General features: G+C 50.3%; 1 pseudogene; it reads left to right on the top strand.

Moving 5' to 3' along the window:
• The window catches only part of LOC108178795 (cilia- and flagella-associated protein 337-like), a 58,542-nt pseudogene extending 51,473 nt beyond the window's left edge, over positions 1–7,069 (top strand).
• Positions 7,070–24,702: the final 17,633 nt, after the last annotated feature.

Genomic DNA, 24,702 nt, shown 5'->3' with positions numbered 1-24,702 from the left:
TTTCAGGGAAAGGTGCGCCAGCAGCCATGGGCAACTGAGGGAGGAGTCCAGGCAGGCGAAGCAAAGAGCCCCATGGTGTGGTGTGGGCGGGGCCACAGGTCCCTTGGGCAGCCTGCTCCTTCTGAGAGGAGGAAGAGGGCCCCTTTCCCCCAGAGCTGGGGGACGTCCTCTGGGGCCAGAGCCACCTCGATCAGCGAGACAACATTAAACAAGTAGCATGGGGGCTGCTGTGGATTAACGCCCTGGCCTGAAGCACCAGCATCCCATATGGGCGCCGGTTCGAGGCTTGGCTGCTCCACTTCCGATCCAGCTCTCTCCTGTAGCCTGGGAAAGCAGTAGAAGATGGCCCAAGTCCTTGGGCCCCTGCACCCGCATGGGAGATTCGGAAGAAGCTCCTGGCTCCTGGCTTCAGATCGGCCCAGCTCCGGCCATTGTGGCCAACTGGGGAGTGAACCAGCGGATGAAGACTGACCTCTCTTGGCCTCCCTTCTCTCTGTGTAACTCTGACTCTCAAATAAATAAATAAATCTTAAAAAAAAAAAAGTGCAGACCCCCTGGGTCCAGCCCCAAAGCCCTAGGATTTTTTGTTTTGTTTTGTTTTTAATTCTTATTTATTTTTATCTAAGAGGCAGACAGAAAGAAAAAGAGACAGAGTGAGTTCCCATTTGCTGCTGTTACTTCCCCAAAGCCCCACAATGACTGGGGCCCAGCCAGGCCAAAGCCGGCCTCCCCTGTGGCTGATAGGAGCCCCAATACTTGCTTTTCAGTAAAATTCTAAGTGGAGAGCAGCCACCTTGTGCCGCTCTGGGTGCAGGAGTGGTTCAGGACTGCGTGGCTGGTTGTGTTCTCACTGTCCAGGGAGCTGGCCCACCTGATCCCACTGCTCTGTTCTGTGCCCCAGGCCCCACAGCTCCACAGCTCAGGCCCTGAGGGTGCTGGGGGCCCTCAGTCACCTCCCTCCTCCATCCCCCCCTTCTCTGAGGCACCTCTCACTTCTGCTTTATCTGAGTGGGCACACAGAGCACACACACACAGAGCATACACACCCATTCCCTGGAGGAGGGAGAGAATCCTAAGATGGCTCAGGGAGCTCCCAAGAGGATGAGAAAGGCACAGAGTCCCACTTTGTGAAGGTCAAGCCAATGTACACATGTAGACGATGGGCAAGAACCGTGACCCAGAGGCCACAAAGAACCCCCAGGGACTCCCTGTGGGTCTAGGAAGTCCCACAGTGCATTCAAAATAAACCCACACACCACACCCCAGCCTGCAAGATGTCACCTTGCACCAGAGCAAGGCTCCACTGTACTCCCCTCCTGTCCCAGGAAGGCTGCCTGATTAGTGGAGAAGACAATGAAACCAAAACCCACGGACAGGAAGGACTGCCTTCCCCAGCATCCACCACTAATCCTAACCAGATCAAAATAAACCCGGTGCGGAAGGGACGGGAGAGCTGTTTGCTCCAGGGCTGGGAGGCTCGGGGATCTCAGCACAAGCCCTGGAGACTCAAGGCCCCTGGCAAACTGCAAATGCCATGCTCCCTGCTTACTGCCCCTTCCCTCCCAGGTTCCACCACCCTCTGGAGGCTGTTTGTTAGGGCCGGCCTCATTGCATGCTTCATCCCTGTAAGTTGGGCAGTCAAGGGAAAACAGCTTCCCTGCTGTGGGGTTGGTTTGGGACTAGACTGTAGGTTCCAGGCCTGTAGCTTTATTCCCCTTCATGGGGGTCCTATCTCTCCCTGGAGGATTAATAGCCACAGAGCATTATGGTAAGTGCAGCTCTTACCATCAACTGGATATAGCATTTCCCTCACGGTTACCCAGCAGGCAATTTTCATCCAGAATGAGCCGTGCGTGTGTGTGTTTAAGTTGTGTGTGTGTGTTTAACAACAGTGTGTATGTGTCTGTGTATGCCTTTAACAAGCTGTGTGTGTATGTGTGTGTGTGTGTGTGTGTCTCAGGCTGGAGGGAGAGCTCAGATCAGCAGCATGGCCGTGATGGCAGAGGACAGCCTCACCTACCTGGCTGACCAGCAAGGCTTCATCCGTGACTACCACATCCAGGACTACGGCCTGCAGGGACCGGAACAACAGCCTCCCCAGAGTAGGCAATGGATTTGTCCACGTTACCCACTGTGATGGGTGCGACGTCCGTTTGTTAGTGCAATATCCTGGTTGGGAAAATTAAGTTAGGCCAAATGAAGATGGATTCTTTTAAGATCCTTTAAAAGCAGATTTAGAGAAAAATGTTTTAATGAAGGTATTCAGCATTGGCAAAGAGGCAGGAAAATGGGTGCTGATATGCTCTTGAATAGAGGCAATGAGTGTACGTTATCTGAAAAGCAGGTTGATAATACGCATCCAAGGCTTTCAATGGCAATCCACTTCTAGGGCTTTGGCTGGAAGAAATAATAAATGAACACAAGGATTTAGTTATAAGATCATGCATCAGTATTTTGTTTATTAGAGAGAGAGAAATAGACACACTCTGTATGTCCAACTTAAGGGGCCTTGATTAAATACATGATGGTAGAATGCTTTAGAATATTATTTAGTCATTAAATAATGCTGCTATATATGAAAATGCACTCACAGGAAAAATATTTGTAAAAAACATTTAAATGAAAAAATCAGTTCACTACAGGGAATTACAGTAGGCTTCCTTTCTTCATTAAAGCAAAGCTGGAAGGCTTGGGAAGCCAGAAACCAAGGTTTTAACAGACACTGTCTCTCTGTAGATGAGGTTACAGATATTTTTAATTTTCTTCTTTTTGAACATCTGTGTTTTTTTTCTATTTTTTTCTGCACATATCTTGCTTTGGTAGTAGCCAAAATCTGTTTGAAGTTTCAGAACACTTATACAATTATAAAAGTGCTTATGCTTAGGGGAAAAACAAGCAATAGGCAATAATGGAAAGTGAGAAATGGAAGTTGTTCTCCTGACCTCCTCTTCCACCCACATCGCCCACGAATGCTCCCTAGCAAGGCTGCTAAGGAGTCTGAATCTCCTTCCAGAAGGCCTGTGGACACACATGTGCTCTTACAGTCATGTGCCACGTAACAACGGCTTGGTCAACACCAGACTGCGTGTCTATTGGTGGCTCTGTGCGATGGTATTGCCTAGAAATGCAGCTTCCTGCTTTATCCAGGCCTATTCTAGGATGTTTGCCCAACAGTGAAACCACCTGACATTGCATTCTCAGAGCTGATCCTGGGTCTTTCTTTCTTTTTTTTTTTTTTAATGTTTATTTATTTATTTGAAAGCCAGAATTAGAGAGAGAGAGAGAGAGAGAGAGAGAGAGAGAATCTTCCACTATTTCACTTTCCAAATGGTCACAATTGCTGGAGCTGGGCCGATTTGAAGCCAGGAAACAGGAGCTTCTTCTGGGTCTCCCATGTAGGTGCAGGATCCCAAGGACTTGGGCCATCTTCTACTGTTTCCCAGGCCACAGCAGAGAGCTGGATTGGAAGAGGAGCAGCCTGGACTAGAACCAGCGCCCATATGGGATGCCAGCACTGTAAGCGGTGGCTTTACCCAATATGCCACAGCACCGGCCCCAGATCCTGGGTCCTTAAAAAAACATGTAGCTGTTTGTACTATAGAGGCACACACACACAATGATACATAATTTTCAGAACTTTTTTTTTTTTTTGTCTCTTAGACAACTTCCCAAAGAAGCATACTTACTCTCGTTCTTAAGTGGCTACAAAATATGCCATCAAATAGATTTCCAGAAAGCCAATCTAGAGATAAACAATCACATACTTCTCTTTATTCTTTGCTTATCCCACCTCAGGAGAAGTTTAAGTGGCAAAGTAAGAGAAATCAGGATATAAAAATAAAAATGATCTGCTTTGTATTTTATTTTATTCCCAGTGTTGGGAATATGGCTTTCCCTAGGCTACAGTTTTAAACTCTTTTGGATTACTTGCATCTATGTTTTTACCAAACCTGAAGCACTGGATGAAACCAAACACGGCTCCCATTCCTATTTCATATGTCTGGGACCTGGCCTGGAGTCTTACCATAGTAGGTAAGTGAGCAGCCACGGGATTAGTGTAGCAGGGCCGAGATGTGTGTCAGCCCGCAGGAACTGTCCACAGCAGCCGGCATCATGGCATGCTGACTCTCCCACCTTACCTAGATGCGTTCTGCCTTTTCATTTAGCTGTCACGTTCTGGAGGGCCCACGTCAGCCCAGTGACACCGTGAGTACCCTCGATGGTGCTCAAGAGTTTGCAAAAGACCAAAAATAATCCCCACAGTGTTGACCAAATCAGTCCCTCTCAGGAGCCCTCTGAAGTGGGCAAACAGTGCTTCAGTTCTGCTGTTGATGGAAGCAAGAAACATGTTGCTCAGACAGAACCAAAGAAAGAGATGGGGGGGCCGGCGCTATGGCGTAGCTGGTAAAGCCACCGCCTGCAGGGCTGGCATCCCATATGGGCACCAGTTCAAGTCCTGGCTGCTCTACTTCTGATCCAGATCTCTGTTGTGGCCTGGAAAAGCAATAGAAGATGGCCCAAGTGCTTGAGTCCCTGCACCCATGTGGGAGACCCAGAAGAAGCTCCTGGATCCTGGCTTCGGATTGGCACAGCTGTGGCCATTGTGGCCATCTAGGGAGTGAACCAGCAGATGGAAGACCTCTCTTTCTCTCTCTCTCCCCCTCTCCCTCTACTTCTCCCTGTGTGTAACTCTGAGTTTCAAATAAATAAATCAATCTTTAAAAAAAAAAAAGATTGGAAGCCTTTATTTATTTGAAAGGCAGAGCAATAGAGAGACAGAGGGAAAGACAGAGAGAGAATCTTCCATCTGCTGGTTCACTCCCCCAGATACCTACAACAGCCAGGTCTGGGAGAGGCAGAAACCAAAAGCCAGGAGCTCCATCCTGGTGTCCCACATGGCTGGCAGGGCCCAAGTACCTAGACCATCTTCTGCTGCCTTCCCAGGCCCATTAGCAGGAGACCAGATGGGAAACAGAGCAGCCAGGACTCTAACCGGCACTCCAACATGGGATTCCAGCATTGCCAGCAGCAGTTTAATCTGTTGGACCACAGTGCTGGCCCCCTGCATTTTTCTATAAGTGGATGATTGTTTTCCTTGAATTGCCCTGGTGTTTTAGTGTAAGTGTGTGCGCTTAGTAAATTTGGGACTGTTTTGAGCGGGGTGGAAAGGAGTCTGAGCTGAGGGTGGGGTTTGAACTCGTGCTAGATGATGCTTCTCAATGTGCTGATCTTCCCCCAGACCCATGGCCCACAGGTGGTTTCCAGTTCATCGCATTTGACGTCTGGGGCTGGAGTGGGAGAACGGGGAGGGTCATGGTGTGGTAGGAGGTGGGGAAATGACATTCCCAAGGATAGTTCAGGAGATTAACCCGGCTTCTGCGTTCCAACCTTGGTTAGAAGAGAACTGACGTCGCGATGCAAGTCCTTTCCGTGCAGTAGCGGCCTGGAGGACCCTCTCCTCTCCCCTTTATCTCATTTGACTGGAGCTGATAACAGGAGACAAAATGCTGCTGTCATCCTCTCTGGACCGCACTGTGTGCATGTGGAGCTGGGAGAGGGCGTACGTAGGTAAGGAAGCTCCACCTGGCCTCCAGCTTGCCCCTGGTTCAAGGCCATTGAGACAGGAATTCTCGGAGGTGCTGTGCTTTCGTCTTCTCCGGCTGTCCTAACGACAAACCATACTCCGAGTGGCTTCCACAGTAGCCATTGCTTTTCTCCCAGCGCTGGAGTCTGGAAGTCTGCAATGAGGGGCCCAGCGCCCTCCTCCTGGCTTGCAGAAGGCCCCTTCCAGCCATGTCCTCGCATGGCAGAGGGAGAATGAGCCCTCTGGCCTCTCTTCACAGAAAGACACTAATCCTGTGGGGTCGCGGCCCCACCTTTATGAACCTTCTTAACCCCAGTTACCCGCCTTGGAGGCCCCCTGTCCAAATACAGTCACCTTGGGGGTGACTGCCACCCACATGTCTAAGTGGGATGGAGACACCACTCAGTTCACACTGGACAGTCAGCTTGTTACCACACAACGGGACAAAATCAAAGATATTGGAACCCGGAGACCTCAGCAGAAGGCAGTGTGGGCTAAGGAGCTGTGTGTGTTATCACGCGGGTGGTGTCTTACAAGGAACAACTCAGGACTAGGGGGCGCCACGTGGTGGGAAAGGCCTGGCGTGTGTGTGTCACAGCAACCCAGGAGCCTGACTTCCCGCTCCGAGGGACTCTGCCTGCCACATGTCCCCTGGCTTGTGTTTCTTGAAGCAGGGGCCAGAACTACCTTGACCGTACTCTGCTGCTGTTGAATATTGAATTACTGAGCAGCCTGTGCACACAGGGATGCATTTGGTAGCAGACATTGCAGGCTTCAGTCTCCAGGGCCAGTTGCCCTGAACTTGTTGCTTGTGGGAACTACAGAGGCAGAACTTGGTGAGGTTGAGGCATTCTAGCCAGGACTAAGGAGACCTAACACGTTGGCATTAAGCTTAGCTCTGACTAGGGGGCAGGTAACCTTCCATTCCATGTGTATTTAATGGTGGATCTCTGCTCTTCCAGGGACCTTTGGACAGCAGAGCCCCTGGGATTTTTTTTTTATTTATTTTTCAAAGATTCATTTATTTGAAAGTCAGAGTTACACAGAGAGAGAAGGGAGGCCGAGAGAGAGGTTGGTCTTCCATTGCTGGTTCACTCCCCAATTGGCTGCAATGGCTGGAGCTGCGCCAATCTGAAGCCAGGAGCTTCTTCCAGATCTTCCATGCAGGTAAAGGGGCCCAAGCACTTGGGCCATCTTCTGCTTTCACAGGCCATAGCAGAGAGCTGGATCAGAAGTTGAGCAGTCGGGACTTGAACTGGCACCCATATAGGATGTTGGCACTTCAGGTGGCGGCTTTACCTTCTATGCCACAGCGCCAGCCCAAACCCCTGGGATATTTTCACGCCTGCCTCCTAGAGCAACCCCAGAGTCCCGGGTGAAATTTTGACAGATCCACAGAGCATGCCTGCTCACCCAGGGCTGCAAGGAGATGTGCTTTCTGGGCCCTCGAGGATCACACAGGAGCAGGACAACAGTGGGGAGTAAAAAGGCCCAGGCTGAGGTTAGTGTGGGCACAGCCAGTTCCCCAGTGTTTCCTTTGTGGCTTCCAGGGAGATCAGCTTGGAACGTGAACCTCAACTTGAAAGATTCAAGCATGACTCAGAGGACCAACAAATAGAAGCACAAAAGAGCGCCCCTCCCAGCCCAAGACCAAGAAGCAGCCGGGACACGAACTGGCATCATACAGGATGCCAGTGCCACAGGTGGAGGCTTAACCTACTGCGCCACAGCACCAGACCCCCAAATCAAATTCTGATCCCAGCTTTCTGGCAATGCACGCCTTTAAGAAGCAGCAAGTGATGGCTCAAGGACTTGAGTAACCTGCCACCCACATGGAAGAAACAGATTAAGCTCCTGGCTCCTGGCTTTGGCCTAGCCCAGTCCCAGCTGTTGTATTTTGGAGAGTAAACCAGCAGATAGAAGATTCTCTCTCTCTCTCTCTCTCTCTCTCTCTCTCTCTCTCTCCCTCTTCCCCCCTTCTCTCTCACTGCCTTTTAAAATGATAGTAATGACAGTAGTAAATACACATAAATAAAAACAGAATTTCCTAACAAGTAAAATGACGAAATGAATGGTTTTACAGCCAAGTGTGTGAAAGTCAAATCGGAGCAAGGGATTTTGAAAGAACCAAGGTCAGTGCAGTCCTGATTTAGAGCTCTGCAGAACGTACAGGTCTCCAAGAAACGCTTGCCCTTTAACAAATTGAAAAGAAGGTCATTTCATGAGCTATTGCTCCCCGGCAATGTTACAACTCAAAGCAGGACACCTGCTCTGCCAGCAAAATCCCGTCTTAGGTTTTTCCTTGGCAGCCTCCTAGAATACTGATTGCACAGTATAATCTAGTCCCTGACTCGTGCCCAGAGCCTGAAACTCGTGCCCAGTAATAGGAGACAAAGGGACCAGGCAAGCGCAGAGCGGAAAAAGGCTTCTGCCTCCTCGGAGCCTCCTGCGTCTCCATGATCTTTGCTCAAGGTTATAAAGAGACGCACTGCGGTAGCTCCCGGGAGACCCCGAATGTGCGGAGGAGGCACTGGCGGCCGACTGAGAGTGCGGCCATTTCAGCGTGCATTTCATGTGAAGAAAATGAATGTGTTCATTAATTTTGAGAGGCCTGCACTTCGGAAAACAAAAGCTCGGGGGGAAGTGGGACGAGAAGGGAAGAAGGAGGGCAGGATGTGGGAATCTGCTGATGTGGACAAAGCCGGGGGTCGGACTTCCTGCTCAGGCAGACCTAGGAGCAGTCAGAGCACAAGTTCAAATGTAGGAAGGAGGGTGCTTAGGAGGGGTGAGGCGGGAGGGGAGGATGTTTCTGGGATGCCAGCAGACCAAACACAACCCCAGCTAAAATCAGAGGAAAGGCAGAGGGAGGAAGAGGAGGAATGGAGGAGGCCGCAGGAGGAAGGAGACAAAGTTCAGTAAAATCAGATCAGAGTCACGTACGTGATGCTTGCTCTCCAAGGCTCCACACGGTAAACAGAGGCGTTTCGGGTGAGCAGGATCTCAGCACTCAAGGAACCTGCAGTGTGTTTCAATGTTTACTACTCCATCCATTTTGACCGTGGGCACCTCAGAGAGCAATCTGCAAATTCGTTCCAAGAAAAATACACAGAAAAAAAAAGAACCTGAGCCCTTGAGAGCCGGCATTGTGGCGCAGGGGGTTAAGCTGGCATCCCATATGAGCACTGGTTCGAGTCCCGGCTGTTCCACCTCAAGTCCAACTCCCTGCAAATGCTCCTGAGAAAGCAGCCAGAGATGGCCCAAGTGCTTGGGCCCCTGCCACCCACATGGGAGACCTGGGTGTAGTTCCAGGCTCCTGTCTGGCTATTGCAGCCATTTGTGGACTAAACCAGTAGATAGAAGCTCTCTCCCACTCTTTTTCTGTAACTCTGCCTTTCAAAGAAACAAAATTTTACAAAAGAATAAAAGAACCTGAGCCCTAATACAAGGGTACTTCAAAAAGGTTACGAAAAAGAGAAGGAAAAGATAAGTGTATTTTGGTGCAAAAATTTGTTGACATTCACATTGATGAAAGATCGTCAAAAAGTTCATAGGAAATGTGCATTATGAAATAATATTATTATGTATTATTATGAAATAATTCATATAGGACATGTGTATTATGTGTGGATTTCAAAAATCATTCTGTACCAAAATAAACTGATCATCTTTTGATTCCATTTCTCCATGAACTGCTAGAACACCCTCGTCATATGTCTGGTCCAGCTGATGGAATCCAAAGTGTAAAATTACAGAACAAATGTCTGCATCCCAGACCACGAGGCAGTGCTACCTGAGCTCCACTCTCAAGTTCACCTTAATTAGCCGCGTGACCTCCTGCAGCAATCAATTCCACTGCGCTGTAAGAGGAGCAGTGGAATTACATGGCCTCTACGTTTCATTCCAGCTCCCAAAGTGCTGTTTCTCTGAATGTCTGTTTCACAAAAACAGAGTGCACTGATTCGATTCTGGATGCCAGCAGCAATGCTTCTGGGATGCCAGCAGACCAAACACAAGCCCAGCTAAAATCAGAGGACGGCACGCAGAAAATCATTCACGTGGAAATTATCACAGATGAATCGATAGTTTGAAAATTGAGTCAAAGCTCAAGGGGAAGTTCTCTTCTTACTAACAGATTCATTCAGCCTAAATCTTGTTCCAAAGCAGAAAATGTATATCCCTGGCAGGTGGGCCTTGTTCCCTGTAACCAGGGTGACCACGGGTGCCTCTTCCCACTTCTGTTCCTTCTTCCGGCCTGAGAAGACCTCCAACTGCTGCTCTCCGAAAGACGCATCCCTGGAGTGGAGACGCGAGGAGCCTCCGGGTGCTGGTCGGCATTTTGCCATGGCAGGTCAGTGTGCAGGAAGCACGCAGGGCCAAGAACCAGCCCTGGTGAGATAGCGCAGCCTTTCCTGGTAGAGGTGGCCCAGGCCACCCTGCCATCTGCCAGAGTCGCTTGTCCCCGAGCCCCACCCCCGCAAGCCTACAAGCATGGCTGAGGCCACGACTCAGATCTCATCTGCTCATCACACACGGTGGAGAGCCACGATATCAGTTCTCACCCTGAGCTCCATGACTGGTGTTGCTGCCTCACAAGGCGGCTCTACCTCTTGCAGGAGGCAGGACGGCCTCACTGTCTTCCCCCAGGAGCCCTGTGTGCCACTGGAGACTTCCTGAGGGTGTACGGGGTGGGGAGGGCACCACGGAGGTCCTGTGTGCCCTCCAGCTCTCATCGAACCAAGAACTGATGGGTTCCACAGAGACCTGGGACCAAGGAGTGCGTCTCTCTCCATTTCAGCGCAGGGTTTTATTCCCCAGGCCCTGTGCTGTCCTGCTTGGGTTCTTAGTCTGTTTTCTGTTGCTGATAACACAGTACCACAGACTGGGTGAGTTAAGAAAAAAACAGGTTTATTCTGGATCATGGTTCTGGCCCAAGGTCAAAGAGTCACTTTTATTTTAAAGATTTATATTATTGGGGCCAGCACTGTGATGCAGCCAGCTAAGCCACTGCTTGCAACACCTGACACCTGTATCCAGGATGGGAGCACTGGTTTGCATCTGGCTGCTCTGCTTCTGATCCAGCTCCCTGCTAATGCGCACGGGAAATCAGCAGAAGATGGCCCCTGCACCCATGTGGGAGACCCAGATGAAGTTCCTGGCTCACGGCTTCAGTCTGGCCCAGCCCTGGCCACTGTGGCCATCTGAGGAGTGAACCAGCGGATGGAAGACTCTCTCTGTGTCTCTCTCTCCCTCCCTCTTGAGCAAGTCACTCTGGTGACACAGGAGCAAGTGGAGAGGATCAACAAGTGTGAAGTTGCCCACGGGAAACGCGCTGGGATGAGAGGTTCGGCTGCGCTCCATTTGGGGGCCCGGTCTCAGGCACCAGCATCAAAGGCTCTCACATGTTTTGGTTCCTCTCACCACCCCTCCCCTACCAGGCTGCAACCGGAGCAGAACGAGCCTAAGCCGAGGTGGCCCAGCATTTACCAGACCCTGCGGTGCCCGAGGTCGCCAGATCTGTCTGTCGTTGGCTCGGACCTGTTGAGTTTCCTTGCACAGGGAAAAGCAGGGAGTGAAGCTGTGCAGAGGAGCAGCGCTCCTGCCGCGATCTCCTTGTCTGGCTCAAGAGCCCCCACTGCTGTTTTCTTTCCTCAGCAAATTCTTCTCTCCGATGTCATGGAAAGGCCGGACGGAGACGAAGCTTTGCCCGTGGGGTGCAAGGAAGAACACCACGAGAAATGATTCTGCCCACGCAGGCTCCTTCCCAGAGCAATTAGAGCTTGCATGTTAGCAATCGAATCAGAGTCTTGGTTTTTCTTCCTCCGAGGCTGCTATTTCATTGAGTGAAGAAAGCTCAGAGCTGATGACTGCATCCAGCGGCTCCCAGGGGCAGCTCCAGCACAGCCCGAATACCCCTGACAGCATCTGCCCTTCGCGGACAGCGGAGAGAGAAGGGAGGCTGTTGGTAAAACGGACGAGGGGCTTTCAAAAAGTCCGTGGAAAATGTGTATTACCAAAAAATTGCATAGATTTCAATTTTTTTGCGCCCAAATAAACTCCCTTTTCCCTGAGCTCTGTGAAGCACTCTCGCAGCTGACAGTTTTGGAAATTTGCTTTATGCCAAGCAGGCCTTGTTGAAGGGCCTAGGTACATTCTCTCATTTAGCCCTAATAATACCCCTGCACATAGATACTGTTACTACACCCACATTACTCTCTGGGAAACTGAGGCTTTGAGAAGTTTAGTGACCTGCTGATGGCTCACAATTAAATAAGGGACGCTGGCGAATTCAGACGCCACGCCCCCAGCACTGCTGACTCAGAGTGCAGGGAATAAACTAGAAAGCCACAGCCCTCTGCCTTCCACGGCTGGCTCCAGAGTGGCTGACGTAGAGCTGGTAGCAATGGACCCGAGAGATGGCAACAGTGATAGGAAAAGGACAGTACAGCTTCCAGTTACCAAGCACCTGCTAAGCCAGTCTCATCATTTCATCCTCTCAGTTCATCCCATTTTACAGATGAGAAAACTGAGCCCGATAAACTCAATGTCACACAGCCAAAAATGTCAACTTTCAAGCCTTAGATTGGCCCCAAACCCTGGACAGTAAATCTCTTCCTGTAACTCAAAGCCATCATTTTGAGAATAAAGGGCCACCTGGAGGTGCAAAGAGCCCAGGACTGCAGAACTAGAAAGCTTCTTGGCCTCACCCCCATTCTGATGCCTACAGTAACTGCTGCCCACTCTGAACAGACCATAGCCAGCACCCCTCTCACACCTTGGCAAGGGGACCTCTGCCCCAGCCACACCCCTTCCCGCAGGGCAAGGAGTCTGCAGGGGTAAGGGGAAATGCACTAACGGCATCTGCTTCTGGACCCCCTCCAGGCCCTGGAATCTGGAAGTCCCACACTCAGATGGCCTCAAGTCCACGTCCAGAGCCCATGCAGCGCCCTCCAGACCCAGCCCTGAGAGGAAGGACCACACAGTCACAGGTCCAGAGAAGTGGCTAAGGGGCAGGTGTTTTCGGAGGTGCAGAAACAAGTGAGGGGTGGAGGGAGAAGGTGGCTGAGCTGGGGACTGGGAGCCAGGGGCAGGGACTCTGAGTACTCCAAGCAACCTACGTCCACAGACCCGGAAGTACAGAACATTCAGCATGGGTTAAGTATTTGTTGGCTTGACATTTAGCTTTTTTTTTTTTTTTTTGACAGGCAGAGTGTACAGTGAGAGAGAGAGAGACAGAGAGAAAGGTCTTCCTTTGCCGTTGGTTCATCCTCCAATGGCCACCGCGGCCGGCGTGCTGTGCTGATCCGATGGCAGGAGCCAGGTACTTATCCTGGTCTCCCATGGGGCGCAGGGCCCAAGCACTTGGGCCATCCTCCACTGCACTCCCCAGCCACAGCAGAGAGCTGGCCTGGAAGAGGGGCAACCAGGACAGAATCCGGCGCCCCGACCGGGACTAGAACCTGGAGTGCCGGCGCCGCAAGGCAGAGGATTAGCCTAGTGAGCCGCGGCGCCGGCCGGACATTTATTTAGCTTAAATCCTGAGCCCCCATTTACACTTGGCCTCACCAGCATCAGGGCTGAGCCTGCTTCCAACAGCCCTTTGACTGCTCAGATTCTTCTAATCCCATGCTCCAAGGCCCCTATGACCTCATCCGCTCTTGACACACCACCCTTTGCAAAGGATGCTGGGTGTTCACTGGGCGGCTTGCAGGAGCTCCCCTCTTGCCAGTGTGGGGGAGATGCTGCCTTGCTTCCTGGCTAAGTGGCCTGATTGTGTCCCAGGCCTTTTTTGGACCCAGCCAGCCTGGAGCCCAGCCCTCGGCCTGCTTTGCCAGGACTCATGGTTACCCAGAGGAAGCCCAAGCTAAATAGGGCAAAAAGAGAGTCACTGGCTCATAGGCCCATGGGCAAAACTGTCCCAGGGGACATTAAATCCCACCAGCATTTTCCTTCCAGCTCCTGTCCCCGTGTTGCTTTCTCTTTCTCTCTGCGACCAGTTCTTGCCACACTGCCGCAACACTCCCCAGGTTTCTGCAGCTTGTGCTACACACAGGCCAGCTTCAAGTCTTCCTGGGCTCCTCCCTTCCCTCCGTCTCTCCCTCCTGTCTTCCTTCCCACACTGCCTTTTATAACCCTTTAATTAAAAAATGCATTTATTTCTAAGTCAGAGTTACAGAAAGAGAGAGAGACAGAGAGACAGAGATCTTCCATCTATCCCCAAATGGCCACAGTAACCAAGGCTGGGCCAGGCTGGAGCCAGGAGCCAGAAGCTTGCTTTGGGTCTCCCACATGAGTGCAGAGGCCCAGGTACTTGGGCCATTCTCTGCTGCTTTTCCAGGCACCTTAGCAGGGAGCTGGATGGGAAGTGGAGCAGCCAGGTCTCAAACCAGCGCCCTGTTGGGGTAACCACACTGCAGGCCCATATGAGATGCTGACACTGCAGATGGCTGCTTAACCCACTGCACCACAGTGCTGGCCCCACCTATAACCCTTTTTAACAGTGTGTTTCTCTCTCTTCAGTGATGCACATGGTCTTTTTTAATCTTTTTCAGGACCACAGATTGGGAGTTGCATCCCTGGTCACAGTCAGCCTGCCTGGGACTATTCTAACAGAAAGATCTGCCACTAATGCAGTTTCACTGAGGCCTGTGTGCCCTCCACTAACTAATCCCTTGAGGGAGTAATGCCATTATTTGAAGTCAGCGGTGTTCAAAACAAAACCCATCTCTATAAATCATGCCCAGCAGAATTCCAGTTAGATATCTCCAGGTGCCGTTTAATGTCGGGCAGAGATTGAAGAAAATGGGCCACGCTGTGAACCATGGGACATCGTCCTGGCCTGGCCCCGCTTTCTGCACCTCCCCACTTCCTCTGACCTGCACAGCGAGCATCCTGCCTCCTCCCCCGTCCCTGTGTACATCAACAGAGGGGCGGGGACATGTCCAACCCTTATCCTCTACTGTCTGCATCCAGGTGGGGCTGGGGTGGGGTTCCCTGGAGAAATGAGTTTGGGAAGTGCTGGATTAAGGACAGTTTAGTGGGGATAGGCATGGGGTTAAGCCACTGCTTGGGATACCTGCATCCATGTACCTGGTTCAAGTTTCTGTTGTTTGTACTTTCAATCCAGCTTCCTGCTATAGTGCCTGGGAGGCAGTGGATGATGGTCCATATATTTGCACCTGCCACCCATAGGGAAGACCTAAATGGAGTTCCTGGCTCCTGGCTTTAGCCTGGCCTACCCTAGGCTGTTGTACACATTTGGGGAGTAAACCAGCAGATGGAAGACCTCTCTCTCTCTCTCTGCCTCTGCCTTTCTGTGTAACTCTGACTTTCAAATAAATAAATATATCTTTAAAAATTAAAAGTATTTGTGGGGAGCAATCCGGACTAGACTAAGTTACTCGAATTAAGACTTATTCTATGCATCTGCTCTCCCACAATATGGTGCTGGGAGAGAAGTAAACAGCTTCCGCACAGCTGCCTCCAGTTCAACTAATAAACTGTAGGACTTGCTCCTGATTGGAGAGCAGCGTACTCGGCGTGTGGGCAGCCGAGTTGGGATTGGTGGAGGAGGACTATAAAGGAGGAGAGAGATGGCATGCACCAGGAACATCTATGGGGAACATCTAAGGGAACCCGTGCAGCCCCCGAGAGAGCTGGCCGGCGGTGTGCCGCTCCCCTGCAGAAGTGGGGAATGCGGCCAGGGGGAACTGCCCTTCCACGGAGGTGGAAGGGATAGTAGCCAACCCGGGAAGAACCAGCAGCAAACCCGGGGAGGGCCGAGCAGACGAAAGAACAGCGCAGGGTCCTGTGTCGTTCCTCCACGAAGAGGGGGAGCGACAAGTATTAAAGAGCTACCTGCAAATTCCTCCAATCAAGCTATCCTTTAGCGATAGTGCTTATGTATGGTAGCTGTAAAATGTTCAAAATTCTAAGCAAAACTTACATAATTTAAAAGATGTTAAGCTGATGGTGGCAGTATATAATCTTGGATTGTATTGCAAAGGACATTTTGGGGAGGGAGGTGGTTGGGAGCTGATAATAGCACAGTGTCAACGAGGGGCTTCCTGGGAGGGAGAAGGTCCCCGTGTGTGAAGCTTCCTGGTGAGGATGCGGGCCTGGGCGGCTCGGTGACTTAGTCACAGGTCTGTGTGCTATTCATTCAGGTTTTCTAAATAGGAAGGTGGCAGTGTCAAAACTGGGTTAGTGTTTGTTGTTGTTTGGCAGGAAAGGGATATTATTAAGACACCTTCAAAGAGATTTTTTCATATTAGTGTGAATGTTGTCAGAATGGAATTGCTTGTATCAAGCCCCAACCAAATAATAATAATGCCAATCATAATCATAATTATAAAGCCAGGAGCTGTGACCTCATGCACAGGTGCCTGCTATCAAGAACAAGCCTGAAAGGCTGCCAGAACCACAAAGTTGCCTCCCACCGATGCTGTGGTTCCCAGTCGCGGGTGATTCCTCTTGTGATGCTCTCTGTGTAATCCCAAATGAGCATCACTGTTCTTTAAAGACTCGGTGCGTGTGTGTGTGCGTGTGTGTGTGTGTGTCTGTTATTTATATTAACCTTGGTAAACCAGACAACTCACAAATCCTGACAGCAGTTCCCACATGGGATAGGAAAATATTGAAAATATTGCTGGGGCCAGCGCTGTGGTGGAGCAGGTAAAGCCACCGCCTGCAGTGCTGGCATCCCATATGGGCACCGATTCAAGTTCCGGCTGCTCCACTTCCGATCCCGTTCTCTTCTGTGGCCTGGGAAAGCAGTAGAAGATGGCCCAAGTCCTTTAGCTCCTGCACCCGTGTGGGAGACCCAGAGGAAGCTCCTGGCTCCTGGCTTCAGATCAGCGCAGCTCTGGCTGTTGCAACCATCTTGGGAGTGAACCAGCAGATGGAAGACTTCTCTTTCTGCCCCGGCATCTCAAATAAATAACATCTTAAAAAAAAAAGAAGAAGAAAAGAAAAGAAAGAAAATATTTCTGTCTCCTTCTGCACTCTGAAGTCAGTGATTCTCCAGAGACACTAAGGGCACCTCCCCGCCCCGCTTTCAAAATGTTCCCAAGCCCAGAAGCAGACAGCAAAGATGCATTCCAGCCCCACCCCCCACCCCCAGCACTAATAAATCATCTCGGGTTTTTATTAACATACCCATGGCAGCTGGCACTCACTCACCGGGCTGAAAGAAAAGTCTGCCATGTCTGTTTAAAAAGCCTCCATGGGAACCGGGAAAGGGGGAACTTAAAAGTCAGTGTGTTGGTGCATGCAGCCATGGTGGGGACAATCGCATGCCAAAGTGGAGAGGAGAGGTGGAGAGGTGGACAGGTGAGCGCCTCTGTAGCCACTGTCGTCGTAAACCTTCTCCACTCAGTAGAAACTGACTCTCTAGAGGGCATCAGCAGGGGGACACGAAGGCATGAAAGTGACACTGCAGTTTGTAAGCCCACTGCTTGTGATGCCAGCATACCATATGGGTGCTGGTTCGAGTCCCAGTTGCTCCACTTCCAAATCAGCTCCCTGCTAATGTGCTTGGGAAACAGCAGAGAATGGCCCAAGTGTTTGAGTCCCTGCATCCATGCAGGAGACCTGGAAGGAGCTCCTAGCTCCTGGCTACGGCTCGGCCCAGCCCTGGCTGTTGGGGAGTGGATCAGTGGATGAAGATCGATATCCCCCCTCCCGTAACTCTTTCAAATAAATAAATAAATCTTAAAAGGAGGGGCAAACACAGAAGCACTGTATACTCTCAAGTACCCACCCCCCTACTCTGCTGGGCCAGGACTGGGTGTGTGAGGGCTTGAGTCTTGGTGTGCTGTACTTTTTGCTATTTTGTTAATAATCAAAGACAGGAAGTCTCTGGGATGTGATGCGAAGGATGAGGGCAGGGTAGGGGGTGGTGGTGAAGCGGGAAGTCCCCTCAAAGCAGCAGCCCCACAATGCACCACAGTGAGACCCACTGCCCCACCCACTGGCTGCAGAGCACTCATCCCTCCTGGGACCCCAGCCTTCCGGGGGTGGATGCAGAAGCCAACACAGCAAAGGGCGCAGGCCGATGGAAAGGTACAGTCACTGTTTGCATCAATTGCGAAATTCCTCCAGGGTGGAGCACCGGGTGCGGTAGGAGGCAGCTGGGTAACTGGGAGACTTGATCCTGTAGCCAGTGTGCAGAGGTTAAGTACAAAGTGTAAATGGATTAGCCTGTCATGGAATAGACCATCAACGCGCAGAAAAGGAGATCTCCGATTCTCAGAGCTGGGACTATCAATGGCATCACGCAGGACATTCCACATCTAATCAACAGCCCTGTGGCTCCTCTCCTGGGAAGCTGGCAAAATGCTGATGCTCAGGTCTCGTGCCAGACCATGAAATTGGACTCTCTGGGGGTGGGTGTCCATGTTTTTAAAAATTGGCCCCTGAGAAATTCAAGTTTGCAGCTTGGCTTAAGAATCAGTTTCTAGGGCCGGCGCCGCGGCTCACTAGGCTAATCCTCTGCCTTGCGGCGCCGGCACACCGGGTTCTAGTCCCGGTCGGGGCGCCAGATTCTGTCCCGGTTGCTCCTCTTCCAGGCCAGCTCTCTGCTGTGGCCCGGGAGTGCAGTGGAGGATGGCCCAAGTGCTTGGGCCCTGCACCCCATGGAAGACCAGGATGAGTACCTGGCTCCTGCCATCGGATCAGTGCGGTGCGCCGGCCACAGCGCGCCGGCCGCAGTGCGCCGGCCGTGGCGGCCATTGGAGGGTGAACCAACGGCAAAGGAAGACCTTTCTCTCTGTCTCTCTCTCTCTCACTGTCCACTCTGCCTGTCAAAAAAAAAAAATCAGTTTCTAGTCCAATACTCAATGCAAAGGAAGCTTTTTGGGTTATTGTTTTTTAAATGAACACTTGTAATTGTCAAAGCTAGTGTCTCTCAAACATTTTTAAACACAATACCCAGTAAGCCTAGACATACACTTATGTCTAATAAATAAAAGCCTCAAGAAACAATAATCACTTTGACGCATTAATATGCAGTGATATTTTGTTCTCATTCTGCTTTCTTTGTTTAAGGAAAATATTGGTTTCAGCTGGGCTTAACTAACACTGGCCTGGGAGTGGGGGTTTAGCTTAGCAATTAAGAAGCCTGGACACCCGAGTGTCCGGGTCCCAGTGCCAGTTTCAGCTGCTGAAGATAGCTTCCTAATGCTGACCCTGGGAGGACAGTGATGACGGCTCAAGTAACTGGGTTCCTGTTAGCAAATAGGAGTTGTGTGCTGCTTCTGACTGCAGGCTGTGGTCCTGGTCCAGGCCCACTCACTGCAGGCAGCCAACCAGCAGATGGGATTTCTCTTTCTCACTCACAAATAAAGAAAATTAAAAAAAAAATCCCCCATACTAAGAATCTCTATTTGCTAAAGAAAAGCTTTGGTGTTTCATATAATCTTGTGTTTGGAAAACTGGATACAGCCTGGTAACAAAGCAGCAGATCTCCACGTGGCGGAATTTGGTGGGTAATTTCAGAGAGCAGATTTTTGAGTGGCCCCAGGACAAAAGTGCATTTTGTCAGTGTGTGTCCACTTTCATCTGGGCTGGATGCATCCAACTTTTACCACTCTCCTACCAGAGAGAGACCATGGGCCATGGAGCGCTCTGCTTAGACTGGTTGTCTCACCTGATTGTCCCTCCTGTATGTAAGACAGGAGAGAGAATGCCCTCCTAAGAGGATTACTGCCGGATCACTGGTAGGCATCACATCGGGACCAGTTTACTTCCTTGTGTGTTATTGAAGCACAAGTCTTAGAGCAGTTCTGAAGGACATCTCTGGTCGTCACAACTGGCATGCTACCCAGCGTCTGAGGGCAAGTGCAGGGATGCTGGTAAACATCCCACATCAACTACAGTGAATTATCCAATCAGGACGTCAATAGCGCTGCAATCCGCAAACACTTGCCCCCGAGCAACCCACAAAAAATTAATCTTTTCCTACCCTGCAAGCTGCTCTTTCCGCTCTGCAGCCTGCCCTTAGGCAAAGTAAGAACTTGTAAGAGGCCTGTGCTGTACAGTTCAGAGACAATGCCGATGCTAGTAACCGGAAAAACTAATTGTCCTGGAGCTTTCAAATATGTCACACGTGCCTATGGTATTCACAAACCACATACTAACACCTACTCAAAAAGAGTTCTGACCGGCTGTCCTTTAGGAAGTCCCCCAGGCTGGCAAAGGGAAGCATTTCTCCTCATCCTGCAGACTGGCAGAGCTTAACTGACCCCAAAACTAAGCAATACTTTGAAATATCAATCTCTCGCTCCGAGTTCTTGTCCAGAGACAGAGCGCTCCTATGCACCTGTTCACTCTCCGAAATCCTGTAGCTGCTGGAGCTGAGCTAGAGATGAAGCTGGGAACTCAATCCAGACCTCCCCCATGGGTGGCAGGAACCCACTTACGTAAACCATTACCTGCGACCTCTCAGGGTCTGCAGTAGCATCATGTCGGAGTCAGAGCTGTAGCCAGTTCTAAATCTAGCAGCAGGCTAGCATTGTGGCAGCATCCTATATGGGCGCAGGTTTGAGTCCTGGTGGCTCCACTTCTGATCCAGCTCCCTGCTAAGGTACCTAGGAAAGCAGTGGAAGACGGCCTGAGTGCTAGGGTCCCTGCAAGCAGGACTGGAGTCCCAGCTATAGCGGCTGTGTAGGGAGTGAACCAGCAGGTGGAAGCTCTCTTTCTCTCCAACTCTGCCTTTAAATAAGTAAATAAAGCAAAAAACAAAAACTCCCTATCAAACCCAGTTACTCTTATGTGGGATGTGTGCATTTTAACCACTAAGCTAAACACCTGTTTTTTTTTGTTTTGTTTTGTTTTTTTTTTACTAAGTATCAATAATAAAAATCAAGTAAACATTAGGGATTTTACCCAGTTAAATTAATTGTTGCTCAGATGTAACCAACATTCATGAGGAACTTGGCTCAAAGTTCATCTCTGTTTAGTAATAGTACTAGAATCACTAATCATTTTTTAAAAAGATTTATTTATGTATTTGAAAGGAGAGTTAGAGAGAGGCAGAGGAAGAAGCAGATAGAAAAATCTTCCATCCGCTGGTTCACTCCCCAGTTGGCTGCAATGGCCAGAGCTGCGCCAATTCGAAGCCAGGAACCAGGAGCTTCTTCCGGGTCTCCCACGTGGGCATAGGGGCCCAAGCACTTGGGCCATCTTCTACTCCTTTCCCAGGCCACAGCAGAGAGCTGGATCAGAAGTGGAGCAGCAGGGACTTGAACTGGGCCCATATGAGATGCCGGCACTGCAGGCAGCAGCTTTACCTGCTAGGCCAAAGTGCCTGCCCCATTACTAGAAATTTTTAAAAATACTGTCACAAAAGTGACAACTTAAGTGAAAATTAAATGTAAACCTCCTCTTTGTTAAACACAGCATTTACTCAAACTGGTGCACGTCCTGGGGATTCCGTGAGTGCTAGATATGTATCCCAATTGTTTGAGCTATAGTATGGTTTCGTTTAAGATTTATTTATTTGAAAGGCAAAAGATGGAGGTTGAGGGTGGGGAGAGGGGGGTTGAATTTTTCCATCTGCTGGCTCACCCCTCAACTAGCCAAAATACCAAGATCTGGGTCAGGACAAAGTCAGGAGCCAGAAACTCTATGCTGTCTTCCCATGTGGGTGGGTGCAGGGGCCCAAGCACTTGGGCTATCTTCTACTGCCTTACCAGGCATATTAACAGGAAGCTGGATCTGAAGCAGTATAACCAGGACCCCCAATGCCACAATCCCAGTGCCTATTAATATGTATTATAAAGTGATTGGCCAGCGCTGCGGCTCACTTGGGTAATCATCCGCCTGCAGCGCCGGCACCCCCGGTTCTAGTCCTGGTCGGGATGCCGCATTCTGTCCCGGTTGCTCCTCTTCCAGTCCAGCTCTCTGCTGTGGCCCGGGAAGGCAGTGGAGGATGGCCCAAGTGCTTGGGCCCTGCACCCACATGGGAGACCAGGAGGAGTACCTGGCTCCTGGTTTTGGATCGGCACGGGGTGAACCTATGGAAGGAAGACCTTTCTCTCTGTTTCTCTCTCACTCTCTAACTCTGTCTGTCAAAAAAAAAAAAAAAAAAAGTGATTAACATGTTTTTCCCATATCCAAACTCAGAGTTCTAAAGTCTTCAAACTATAATCAGGTATTTTTTTTGAAATACTGCTTGCTCTGTAGTGATACTAATTTTTTAAATTAAACAAATAATAAAGAAATTTTACAATTAAAAAAAGACACTTCCTCCCTTATCATCAGGTTCTATTTTGGAGTAGAAGGGGAAAATATTTCGCCATTCATATTTCTATTGCTTTGTCTTGTTTTAATGAGCTTCCCCATTGCAGACGGCTCACTAACCTGTCTTCACTTCTCGAAGTGTAAACGTATACTGAACTGCATTCAAAAATAGCAAATGTAAGCAAAACTGCAGAGCACATAAACCTTTAAACCTTCTAAACAGTAAGACAGAGTTCAAAGAAATTATGCAGCAGGGAAACAATGGCTAATTGACAAGTGGTTAAGATCCTTAGCCAGATCCTCCTGCATAAATATTCAAACACTGCAAATGAGAATCTTGACTGCAATTCAGGAAAAATACACAAATTTTTAAAAGGCGAGCTCTACGCCAGACATACCAAAGACAAGTGACCTGGTTTAGGATTGGCATGAGCGTGGACTTTACCTTCTGAGTGATTTGAGTGTTTGGGGGGTGTCCTTCTTCAACACTGATGCTTTGGTGTGATCTGGTAAATTCCTAAAGCTTGCGGGTTGCTTTGCGGATGAGTTACCCTTTGTGAAGAACCTGGGACTTCCTAACTAAAGAGTAGCTACTCTATACAGATCGGCTCCAGTCGAAGAGGGGAAGTGGTTCTCCTGGAAGCAGTGAACTGTTACACCCTAGTGGGCAGCTCGGTCCTCTGTGCTAAGTGCTCACGTCTTCTCCTCAACCCACTCCTCAACATTAGAAACATGTCCTCAGAAATAACCAGACAGGTTAAGACTCAGGGCAGGCTTCTCTGGGGCCAGCAGCTGTCCGACTAGGGGCCCGGGGCCACTGGCCCTGCCAATGATCCTGGGCTCCATGTCTTGTGTCCAACTAGCAGTTTGCAGGTGGCTGCAGCAAGGCAGGTACATGGCCCCGACAGCAGACGAGTGGCAGCTGCTGCACAGGGCAGGTACATGGGCCTTGGCTTTCTGTCCATGACCACCTGCCCCGGGGTTGTATTCAACCTCCTGGTGGATGGCTTTGTGCATTAGAGTAAGCTGCATGTGGAGGGCTTCTGGAGCCTGAAAGAGAACTAAGCAGTGGAGTTCACCTTCAAGAAGTCCTCCAAGGACCAGGAATTCACCCGTGCCCCTGGCCTGGTGGGGAGTTCTGTATTGGCAGCGAGAGGTGGAAAGAACAAGGGAAGAATACGGGGAAGCCCAGATCTAAAGGAGAAAGGTGCTTGGGGCCGGCGCCGTGGCTCACTTGGTTAATCCTCTGCCTGTGGCGCCAGCATCCCATATGGGTGCCGGGTTCTAGTCCCGGTTGCTCCTCTTCCAGTCCAGCTCTCTGCTGTGGCCCAGGAAGGCAGTGGAGGATGGCCCAAGTGCTTGGGCCCTGCACCTACATGGGAGACCAGGAGGAAGCACCTGGCTCCTGGCTTTGGATCGGCACAGCGCCGGCTGTAGTGGCCATTTGGGGGGGTGAATCAATGGAAGGAAGACCTTTCTCTCTCTCTCTCTCTGTCTCTCTCAACTCTATCTGTCAAATAAAAAAATAATAACAACAAAAGAAAGGGAGACAGGCGCTACAGTGGCGGTCCAGACCATCATGCCAAGGAGTGCAAGCTGCCACCCCAGCCCAAGAAGTGCCACTTCTGCCAGAGCATCAGCCATATGGTGGCCTCGTGCCCCCGAAGGCCCAGGGAGGATGAAGAAGAGGTCCACTGCCCTGCCCTGCTCCCTGAGGCCCAGAATTGAGCCTCAGTGGGTGGGGACTGTTCTGCTACCTGGAAGTTTCAAGGAACAGGCATCAACCACACAGTGGATGAAGTGGGGTAGAGGATGAGCTGAGGGGAGCTGGTACTGCCACGTATCCCAAACTGGGGTACACGGTATCACCTGTGGAGAGCAACTCGGACTATACTGTTACTGGAATTAAGACTTATTCTATGCATCTGCTCTCCCACAATATGGCGCTGGGAGAGAAGAAAACAGCTTCTACACAGCTGCCTCCAGTTCAGCCAATAAACTGTAGGACTTGCTCCTGATTGGAGGAGAGCAGCGTACTCGGCGTGTGGGCAGCCGAGTTGGGATTGGCAGAGGAGGACTATAAAGGAGGAGAGAGACGGCATGCACCAGGAACATCTAAGAGGAACATCTAAGGGGAACACCTGTGCAGCCCCCGAGAGAGCCGGCCGGCGGTGTGCCGCTCCCCTGCAGAAGTGGGGAAAGTGGCCAGGGGGAACCGCCCTTCCACGGAGGTGGAAGGGACAGTAGCCAACCCGGGAAGAACCAGCAGCAAACCCGGGGAGGGCCGAGCAGACAAAAGAACAGCGCAGGGTCCTGTGTCGTTCCTCCACGAAGACGGGGAGCGACAATCACCCCTTTTTCTCTCATGCTGAGAGGAAGGAGTGAGGCAAAGGAATTCCAACCATGCTGTATCCAAATGCAAATAAGGGGTTTGTGGGGATATCACCTGTAACCTCTATGAGGCCAGGTGCACAAAATCCCCAGCTTTAGAAAGTTGCCTGAGGATATAAAATCAATGCACAAAAATCAACAGCCTTTGTACACACAGACAATGCCATGGCTGAGAAAGAACTTCTAAGATCAATCCCATACACAATGGCTACTAAAAAACCCAAATACTTGGGAATAAAGTTAACCAACGATGTCAAAGATCTCTATGATGAGAATCACAAAACATTAAAGAAAGATATAGAAGACGGTACCAAAAAATGGAAGAATCTTCCATGTTCATGGATTGGAAGAATCAATATCATCAAAATGTCCATACTACTGAAAGCAATTTATAGATTCAATGCAATGCCAACCAAAGTACCAAGGACATTCTTCTCAGATATAGAAAAAAAATGATGCTGAAATTCATATGGAAACATGGAAGACCC

The sequence above is a fragment of the Oryctolagus cuniculus genome, chromosome 9 (genome assembly GCF_051225735.1).
Source record: "Oryctolagus cuniculus isolate XC-2025 breed Fujian yellow rabbit chromosome 9, ASM5122573v1, whole genome shotgun sequence".
In the NCBI taxonomy this organism is placed as follows: domain Eukaryota; kingdom Metazoa; phylum Chordata; class Mammalia; order Lagomorpha; family Leporidae; genus Oryctolagus; species Oryctolagus cuniculus.
Note: the sequence above shows the minus strand (reverse complement) of the source record. Positions and strands in the feature narration are given on the sequence as shown.